Raw genomic sequence first — 10408 nt, 5'->3', positions numbered from 1 at the left:
AATATATATTTTATAATGGTTCATGAATTATACCAGCATACCATTTTTATCTGTGCCTTGAAAATTGCAAACCTAGTGCCATTTAACTTGGTTAATGATGTACATTTTCATCATCCAGTAGCCTTGTGTGGGAAGCAATCACATTTCGTTGTGTCTAATATTAAGAAAAAGGGGGCAAGTCACCAAACCCATTTTAAAGAATGCTGATTTTATTGAATGCATGGAACACTGAGCAATAGCACATCTCTCTCTCTCTCTCTCTCTCTCTCTCTCCAGTCTTCATTAATATTTATAGTTTAACTTTTATTTGGTACATATTGTAAAGAATGTATTTTAACCCCGTGGTTGGAGTTGGCTGCAGTGCAGTGCAGGGACAAAATTTTTAATTGCAGGTGATATTGTTTGATCTCTTTTATATCAGCCGTATGGATATTTTTGTATTATCTTCAATTTTTAAAAAAGAAAATGGGAGGAAAAACAGATTAAATGATTTTATTACAGTGTCAAGATATATCAAGTGTCTGTGGAAATGTACATCTCTTGTGCAGTGATAGTGGTGTAACTATAGCGAATTGTTCTCTTATGTCAGGCATCTAAGTCTAGGAGTGCTGTACCCCAACCCATGGTTTAGTATATGATTGGGCATGTTTTGGAAAAGAAAGACTAGGAATCACTATCAATTCTTCCAGCCCTCTCTTTTGGTGAGTTATGGAGTGGGACTTATAATCTTGGGAATGGCTGCATAGCCTGCCTCCCTGCCAAGAAGAAAAGTAGACTGAGGCAATTTAATGGTGGTGAACGCGATGAGCTGTAGGGATAGAAAAAATGAGGAGTTGGGGTTCTATGTTATCTCTGATTCACCTCAGTTTGTTTTGAGGCCCCAGTCACTCAAAGAGCCAGCAAAGGCTGCTAGTTCTATGCAGGCAGCACACTCAGCCCCTGAGGTGGGAGTCTCTTACGTCACTCTCCAGTTTGCTTCTGTGACCAGTCAAGGACCGCTGTTGATAGATATTGAAGGGAATTCCATCTAGCCTTCCTCAGCAGGGAAGATAACCAAACACAGGGATTTGAGGAAGGATGGGGTCAAAGTCCACAGGGGAAGATAACAAAAATGTAGGACGTGACTGCCCTTGTCTGTGAACCTATCAGCTTAAAAAAAAAAAAAAAAAAGGCTGCCCTTATTTTATAATATATATCTGGCTAATTATCCCCTAGAAACTAATTAGTAAAGGTTCGCATCCTCAAAAGTAAGCAAAACTGAGGAGGAAACAGAGGAGGAGTGGCTTTTGTTTCCAAAGAAGAAAAATAGAAGACCTCAAAGTGTGTTCACTGAAAACCTTATCATCAAATTCATTCAAGTCTTTGTGTGGTACACAACACTATTAATTATATGCAAGTGAGTGGAACACAGTTGAACTACTGACATTTTCTAGGACTCTACCTTGACATGGATTTTTGACACTTTTTAGACTTAAATGCTTGGCTGAGTTCACAAGTGATAGGGGTATAATATTTTTCTTCTCAGAATCACAACAAGAAAAGCAGAAATATTCTGAATTTTTTAGAAGATAAATACAATTATTTTTGTATCACTTGGTTAAAACATATTTAAAATTAAATGGCATAGAGGAATTTCAGACTTTCAATTTCAGGAATTCCAAATACAATGAAAACCAGTGTCATTTCCCCCTCTATTTGTAACTTGTCTGCCTTTGACAAAACTCCACAAAGAAACATTTTGTCAACTAATAATTTGATAAATTTGACTTGTGATTTGAAGTGTTAAAACAAAGGATGTTTTTTCAGCACATGTAACATGGGAGGGTATTCTGCAGCACAATTTCAGAACTCTTTCTCAGTAAGAAATCTTATCTAATCCTGTTTCATCCTTCAAACTGCCTACACACTAATCTCAAGGGACAAATTTAATACTTTGCAACAAAGGGAATATATCCCTTTCAGGTTGAATAGAGGAATTGTTAGGACACCATGTGAGGTATGAATACCATTATAATGCTGCCATTTACTTGGCAAAGGAAAAAGAAAGTCTCCTGTTGCAACCAAAAGACTAGGCCTTCGTCCTTGGGTTAAATTTTTTGACCTATACTCTATCCCAAGACACCTATGTTACTGTTATATTTGGGTTTTCTACCTCTTGTGAAGTAAACACAGAGCAAATGTAAGTAAACAGTTTGTTTTAGTTGAAGATAGAAAGGCTCTATTTAATTGAGTTTTGATGATAGACGTGCCCCAAAAGGTGCAAACATCTTTGACGTGGTAAAAATAATATTGTCTTATGACATGTGTAACACTACATAAAGAATCTTAGTCTGGCACTTTCTGAGTTCGCAACATTTAAGTGAGAAAATGACAAAAGAAACCCAAACTATCCATACCAAAAAAAAACTTTTAATAAAATCAGATAGTATAATATGGATTAAAAATATGGATAAAAATATTTATCTTTTTTAGTAATATGGATAAAAATATTTTTCACTATACATTTTTGATAAAAACAGCTGGATGTGTACCTTTAAGCTGCCTTTTAAATATATTCTTGAACTCATGCAAATAGGCCAGATGAAAAAATAAACTAAATACTGATTCCCTGTCTTATCTTCCCCCAGAGTCTCCCAAGAAAGATATATTTATTACTGTAAAGGATATGTTCGTCTCACAGATGAGACTTTCCTGGTGATGCAGATCAAAACACAATTTAATGTATAGTATAACCAGAATTTAAGCTCATTCTTGATGTACTACATTTTTTATTAAATTTGCTATTTTAATAGATAATATATTATTTTTAATTAAATTTGATTACATTAAAAATATTTTAGAGTGAAGTAGTGAGTGGGGCTTATAATTAGTTTAAAACTGTATTATTCAGGTTTTTTCCATGCACAAGACAACATCCTACCAACAGAGTTATACAAAATGGTAATGTGAGTTTATCAGGTACATTATACAGAATTTGGGGTTTATCAGTCTTCTGTCCCGGAATCTTATAATGCCACCTGTCTTCCAATCTAAGCCACTTCCTGCTCTATAGCATAAATTCCACTGATTAATATCAAGTTACTGTTAAAAGGGTACTTCTTTCCTGCAAGGAAGGTAGAGTTTCAAGACTCCAAGACAGTATGTTATTGGACTTTCTTTCCAGCTGCCATAATATTAGAGTTTTGTTCTTTTATTAGTGATAGGATGAAACAATTTTCTTAAGACCCATTCCATATCAGTCCTAAAATGGAACTGGATAATAAAAATTTGTCATTCAGGGTGCCCAATTCCCACATGCATTTGTGTGGATGGCATGGAGTATCTTGACACTTGTTTTGCATGAGAGGTGATGGTTTTCCAGTCAGTTTTTCCAGGATTACAGTAACAGAGAAAAACTTCCAGACTATATGATTTCTCTTTTCAGCATTATGTCCCAGTAAATTGCAAATGAACGAACTTGTGCCAAATCCTGCCTGATTGGTTGTTCTTAAATCAGTCATTGTATTTGACAGATTAAGCATGACATACATTTGGGTCATCACATGACTATCTGCAGTTCCTGTGTCATGTATTAAACATGGGATCTAGAGGGGAAGAGTCAGGCAATTTGTGGTCTATTCCCAACTTGTTATATGACCTTAGGCAAGTCACTTAACCTATTTGTGCCTCAGTATCCCCACTTGTAAATTCATAAGTACTTTGGGATCTATGAATGAAAAGCACTACGCAAGTGCAGCACAATATTACCTGATCTCACACACTAACTATGCAATCCTGGATACTTTTTCTAGCAGGGAATTTGTGTAATATTGACTTGAATGCAGGGATTTAGCCACTTTCAGTCTTGTATAGACAGTTGATACTTGTATGTGCTAAAAATTGTGAGAATTTGGAAAGCAACATGATTTCAATTCCTTTCGAGATAAAGCATCTTTAAAAAAATAGGTCTGATACGCCACTGCTTTGCAGCTTGTGCAGTCAAAATGTATGCAGAATGCTACCATTTTAATGTGTTAGATTTTATACATGCTTTTCACAGTTGTAAAGGACTATGTAAAGGGCAAGGCACTGAAGAATTTGACCCCCTGTCTTTATCATTTATTTCTAGGCAATTATAAACTAGCTAAACCACACTGGAGATGCTACCATAGCTTTTTGAACAACAAAATAAAGGGTAACTTTCAAATACTAAATATAATATTTCCCCAACACCATCATGTACAAACATACCCTAATATTACTAATGCTTGCCCCAGTGGACAGATTTCTAAATCCGGTGGATTACATTATAGTGCAATGATTTCCACCTCCTAAATAATGTCTTAGTGTAACTCATGGAGCAAGAGAGGAGTCCTCTACTGCTCTAACCCTTGCCTGCATTAAATAATGCTACTCTGCAGATTTAGTTCTCCTCCTCCATTATCAATGAGAAGTTTCCCCATGGAAAAATAAATAGATAGGCAAACTTGTTGCTGCTAACACTCAGAAGTACTTGATGAATGATGGGCCTTTTTAATTTAAAGCAGCACCCTCCATTATCTTGCTGAGCCTTGTCAATAACATTGACTAAACACAAGACAATTCTTGTCCACCCTACTCAGTAAAGAATGTTACTAAAGAATAGACCTATAGAGAAATAGTGCCAGAAACTCCAGCCACTAGGGACAAAAGCCACCAAAGTAGGCACTGCTGCACTGGAGAAGAGTGGGTAAAATGGGGCCCAGCTATCGCCACCCCTCCTCTCAGTGTCCCCCTGGAACAGGAGTGCTGGAACTAGGGAGCACCCCTTGGCTTGTAGTGGTTTCCATCATATACAGGGTTTACAGTTTTGTTCAATGGCTTTCAGCACCCCCCACTATAAAAACTGTACCAACCCCACTGCCCTGGAACCAGAACTTTGTAAGGGAATCCACCCATGGAGATACTAGGACTCAGGTGGTAAGTCCTCTCTACCTCCCACCATGTGGAGGAACACTGCAGAGAGGACCCAGGCAGAGACTCCAGCTGGTCGGAGCAGAAGCAGCCAAAGCAGGAACCATTAGATCCCTGGACATTGAGAGAACTTTCTACAGTTTTGACAGGACTTTCTCTGATTGGCTGCTTGCTCCATCTGTTTTCCCCCTCTCTCTCCCTCACAGTCTCATCAACTCAGCTTCCCTCTACACCTGCCCCTCTTCTCCCTTGCACTATCCCTCTCACCTGCCTTCCCTTCTCGAGTCTTTCCATTTAACTGATCCCCTCCTAATTAATTCCCCCCCCCAACAAACAAACTGGGGAACTAAAATGGCATTTGCTGCCATCACATCACATTCATTCTGCTTGTGTGTTCTACCCCTTTCCCCACCCTCTGTCTGTCTTATCTACTTAAGTTGTATGTTCTTCTGGACAGGGGCTATCTACTACTATGTACAGTGCCTGGTACAATGAGTCCCATTCTTGGCTGGCACTTAGGCAAAACTGTAATACTCATGATTAATAATAATAAACTCCAGTCCAGGTGTATTCATCACAGATAAATTTTTTTTTGTAAAGGAAGCTTGGTTTCAAAAAGGATAGTTCATCACATAAAGTTGTACTGACAAATTAATCTCTCCATTTGCTTACACCAGAGATGAAATTCATAACATTTATGAAAACAGCCACTTTAGAAAAGAACTGTCTATTGAACAGGGTGATAGTTTGGGAAAACTTTCATGTATATCCAGATTAGCATCTGTCATGCTATCCTATTTTGTGTTGTATGTAGCTGCGTGGACACCTATTACAGTATTTAAAGCATGCCTATGAGATATGGACTGTGCAGCATGGGAAGTATTTGCTGATAATCTATTGCACTCTACTTCATGTATTTGTTCCGGGGAAAGATATAGATCATTTCTCCCTAAAATCACAAAAATAGATTTAAAATAGCCCCTATTTATTATTGAGTGATAATGACTATTAATATTATTTTACAAAACTAGAAAGCCTCTTCTCAGCTCTATATCCATTACTAAATACGTTTCATTCTTATTACATTTGAGAAGATTTATGCTTCCAATTATAACACTGAGTGTTTTCTTTATATCTTGATTCTAGTGAATAATTATTTTAATTAAAATGGAAAAAGTCATAATATATTTTGCTATTTTATAAATTTATCAACTTCAAATATTTATCAGATATGTAAAATTCATCTGTTGAAGCCTGTAGCTAAATGCATGTACAGTAATTTTTGGAAAGCTACATAGTTACCATAAATGACTGTCACAATGTCAATTCTAAAGAACTCAACCCCTCCTGAGTTATAGAGGGAACTCTGGCACCCCTCAACTACTCATTTAGGCAATGGCTATGGGGAATGATAAGTTTTAAATGTGCCCCAAAGACCAGCAAACTTGGGCTCTGTTGCATCAACAGGGGAAAAGAGTTCTAGATCCCTGGATTCCCTACTGAGAATGCTCTGCCTCTAGACCTCAAAGTCCAAACTGGGGAACTACTAGAGAGAGTGTCCCAGCTAATTTTAACTGAGGCATGAGGAGAGAGAACTCTTAGGTAGCCAGGACCCAAAACAGTGTCTATTTATAGATTAAAACCAAAACCTTCAATTGCACTATCCAGAACCCAAAAGTCTGCAGAGCACAATATCCTCTATACAAGAAGCACCATAAAGTAAGTAGGCAGCTTCATTTTGCTTAGGTGGATTTCTGAAGTATTCCAGCAGAATAGCCCCATATTTGGTGCATAAAATCAACAAATGCAAAGATAACTAAGGCATGGTTAAGCGTTGGGAGGTCGGTACCTCAGGGGATTGGTCCTAAAGCATCTAGCCAGATGCAGATGGAAGGAACATGTATTGGCGATTGCTGCTACTGCACCTGCAATCCATGAGCAGTCAAGAATATGACACCGCCACTGCATTGCAAACTTAGCTAACAAATTGAGGAACTTGCTATCTTCTGCCATCTCCTCTGTTTGCATCCCTGGTGTAACGAGCATTAATTTGAGTTGAGCTCTTATTCAGGCCCCAATATTGGCTGGGCACTGGAATAGAAAAAAGACTGCATCATCTAGGTCCAATGAAAAGAGATCTGGAAGCAGAAAGACCAGCACAGTTCAGCCTGAGAAGCGACCACACAGCTCTTCTATAGATAATAAATTATTTTTTTAAATAACAGGCAAACTTTTATCCGATGGATTCTGTGCCCAAATCCCTCTCCTGTTTTTATGGTGTTTGTAACCTGACAACTTCCTGTACCCATTTTATACTCTGTACATTTGGCATAATAGCTGCTTTTCAGCTTCAAGGAGGGTTCCGAAAAAGCAGGGTTAAAAGCCTACTGCCTTTCCAGTTGCTGCTGCTACATGCACCCAGCTGCACGCCATTCCCATCAGCCCCTGGTTCAATGGTTTCTTGAAATGCAGTTGGAAATGTTATTGTTTTTCCTATTTTTTAACCTACATTCTCTTGCTCCTTTTTCAATTTAGGATAGGTTTTTTTAATTGTTATTCCATCGGAATCCTTGCAGTGAGGTCCAAAATACAAAAGTACTTATATTTTAAGAGAATTCTTTTCATAATCTATTCTGAAGATGCTTTTCTCTACCAAGCTTAGTATTACAAAATCTGGCTAACCACTAGCCATGGAAACCAAAGTGAACTCAACAGTGGATGCCCTTCAGGAGGTTACTAGTTTTAGGTCTTTAAAAACCTGAGGTTTTTTTAGCTAGTGAAAATACCTAACTTAGACTTGGTAGACCAATGTAAATTGTGACTTGCCCTGGTACAGCTTACCTCAGGGTAGACAAGGGTAGAGTGTCTTTAGAACACTAATAATTCCTGTCTCTCTGCATGCTCTCCATAAATGCTGCTCCATGCCAGAACCTTTGCTACAGGTCTTCAGTTTAAATATTATGAAACACTTATATTGCAGGAGCACCTACAGGCCAGTCAGATCAGGGCCCTTTCTACAAGGATAGTTAAGCACTGGAACAAGTTACCTAAGGAAGATGTGGAATCTTGTCATTGAGGGTTTTTTAAGAAAAGGTTAGACAAATGCCTGTCAGGGAAGAACTAGGTATACTTAATCCTGCCTCAATGCAGGGAAATGGACTAGATGAACTCTTGAGGTCTGTGACGGGGTGCTTGCCCTGTACTGGCCCTGAGAGGGTTAAAACCAGCCTAGAGAGGCTGAGTGGCAGCCAGCCAAAGGAGGGGCTGCAGGGAAACAGCCAATTAGGGTGGCCACTTCAGACAATTAGGGCAGCGGCTGGAACAGCCAATCAAGGCCCAGCTGACCCATATAAAAGGAAGCTGCAGACCAGGGTTAGGCCGTCTGCTGCAGGGAGCCCTAGGGAGAAGGCTGGCTTTCTAGAGGACTGCTGGAAGGCTGCCAGGACTTACAGGCTTAAGGCCCTGGAAGAGGGCAAAGGAGCTGGAGCCAGAGCAGGAGCAGAAGGAACTGAGGCTGTGGGGAAGTGGCCCAGAGAATAGAGACAGTGAGCTGGAAGGAAAAGGTAGCAGGAAGCTGCTGTTTGCAGGGTGCCTGGGCTGGGACCTGGAGTAGTGGGTGGGCCTGGGCCTGGTCCTGGTCCTCCCGCCACTAGCCACTGAAGGAGTGGCCCAGCAGTGGACTGCCAAGCTGCTGTGATACTGTCCCCTGGCAGGCGGGGAACATGGAGTGTGTCACAGCCAGAGGGCAGTGTAACTGAAGAGGATGCCATGGTCCTGGGAGTGACGTGGGTCCAGGAACAGAGGTGACAGCAGGTAAGAGGGTGCAGCACTAATTCCCTGGACAGCCAGAAGGAGGCGCCACAGTGGTGAGTTGTACCCAGTCACAAGGTCCTTTCAAGCCTTATATGTCTATGATTCCGTGACCGTAAACATCCAATCTTGATTTAACAATTTCTTGTGATGGCGAATCCATCCCAACTCTTGCTCAGTTGTTCCAATGGTTAAATACCCTCACTGTTAAAAATTGCACTTTCTTTCTAGTCTGAATTTACCTATCTTTTACTTCCAGCCATTAGATCTTGTTATACCTTTGTCTACTAGATTGAGGAGCCTGCTAGTATCAAATTTTTGTCGCACATGTGTAGGTACTTATAGGTTGTGAGCAAGTCATCCACTAACCTTCTCTTTGATAAATACTTGGGGCCCAGAAGGGCTGAAGCACTGGTTCTGGGTTTAAGGCAGCTGGACTGATACTATTACGAGATGTGAGTGTAACAGTGACAGACCCCGGTCATTGGTGGGTGGGGTCGAACCTGGGACCTCTGGAGCTTCATGCATGAGCCTCTACTGCATGAGCTAAAAGCCATATGGCCCTTGGCTAAGGCTGTAGAGTGGACTCATTCATCTCTCTCTAAGTGGTCTCAGTGCCACTTGGTGGGACAGAGCACCACAACCAGGAGGTGTGTGGGTTACATACTTCCCCTAGCTGAGGAAGCATGTCCCGAGCTTCAGAGACTTCCCAGTTGAAATCCCGGATGAGCTTGTAACACCGGGTGGAACCAAACCTGGGTGCTTTGGAGCTTAGTGCATGAGCCTCTGCTGCATGAGCTAAAAGCAATATGGCCTTTAGCGAAAGCTGTGGAGTAGACTCATTAATTTCTCCCTAAGTCAGGGGTTTTCAAACTGGGGGTCAGGACCCCTCAGGGGGTCGCGAGGTTATTACATGGGGGTCGTGAGCTGTCAACCTCCACCCCAAACTCCGCTTTGCCTCCAGCATTTATAAAGGTGTTAAATATATTAAAAAGTGTCTTTCATTTATAAGGGGTGTCACACTCAGAGGCTTGGTATGTGAAAGGGGTCACCAGTACAAAAGTCTGAGAACTACTGCTCTAAGTGGTCTCAGTGCCACTTGATAGGACAGAGCACCACACCCAAGAGGTGTGTGGGTTATGTGAGCAGTTTTTAGTAACCTAATTAGCAACACATCAATTTCTGTGAAGATCCTTGAAATGAGAACACATTTAACCACATAAAATTACCAATAGTAATTGGGAACGAGTTTAGGGGGCCTTGATCAACCTGGCATAAAACACTAAGAAAAAAAATCTAAGATTCTACTTCATCGGGGCTTTAAAATGTTCATTAAAATATTGTCAAGCAAGCTAAAGGTGCTTGTTTTGCAATTATGTTTCTGTGCAATAGTCAATCTTGCATGGAATAGGATTAATTTTTGCATTTCAAAATACTTTATGATTTGGTTTAGAGAGATGATTGAGGGTATTCCTGTTACTAATTTTTGAAGGAAAGCAAGAGTATTTGTATGTTCTATAGACGGATCAAAATAAAATTGTGTGACCAAATGTTGACATGTATACAACACCCTTAGCAATTCCAGTCTGTTCCCGTCCTCCCATGAAAATCTTAATGGAGAATATATTTAGTATTTCATAATAGAAATTTGAGGACTGGCAACCTT

Source organism: Caretta caretta, chromosome 6 (genome assembly GCF_965140235.1).
Source record: "Caretta caretta isolate rCarCar2 chromosome 6, rCarCar1.hap1, whole genome shotgun sequence".
NCBI lineage: Eukaryota > Metazoa > Chordata > Testudines > Cheloniidae > Caretta > Caretta caretta.
Note: the sequence above shows the minus strand (reverse complement) of the source record.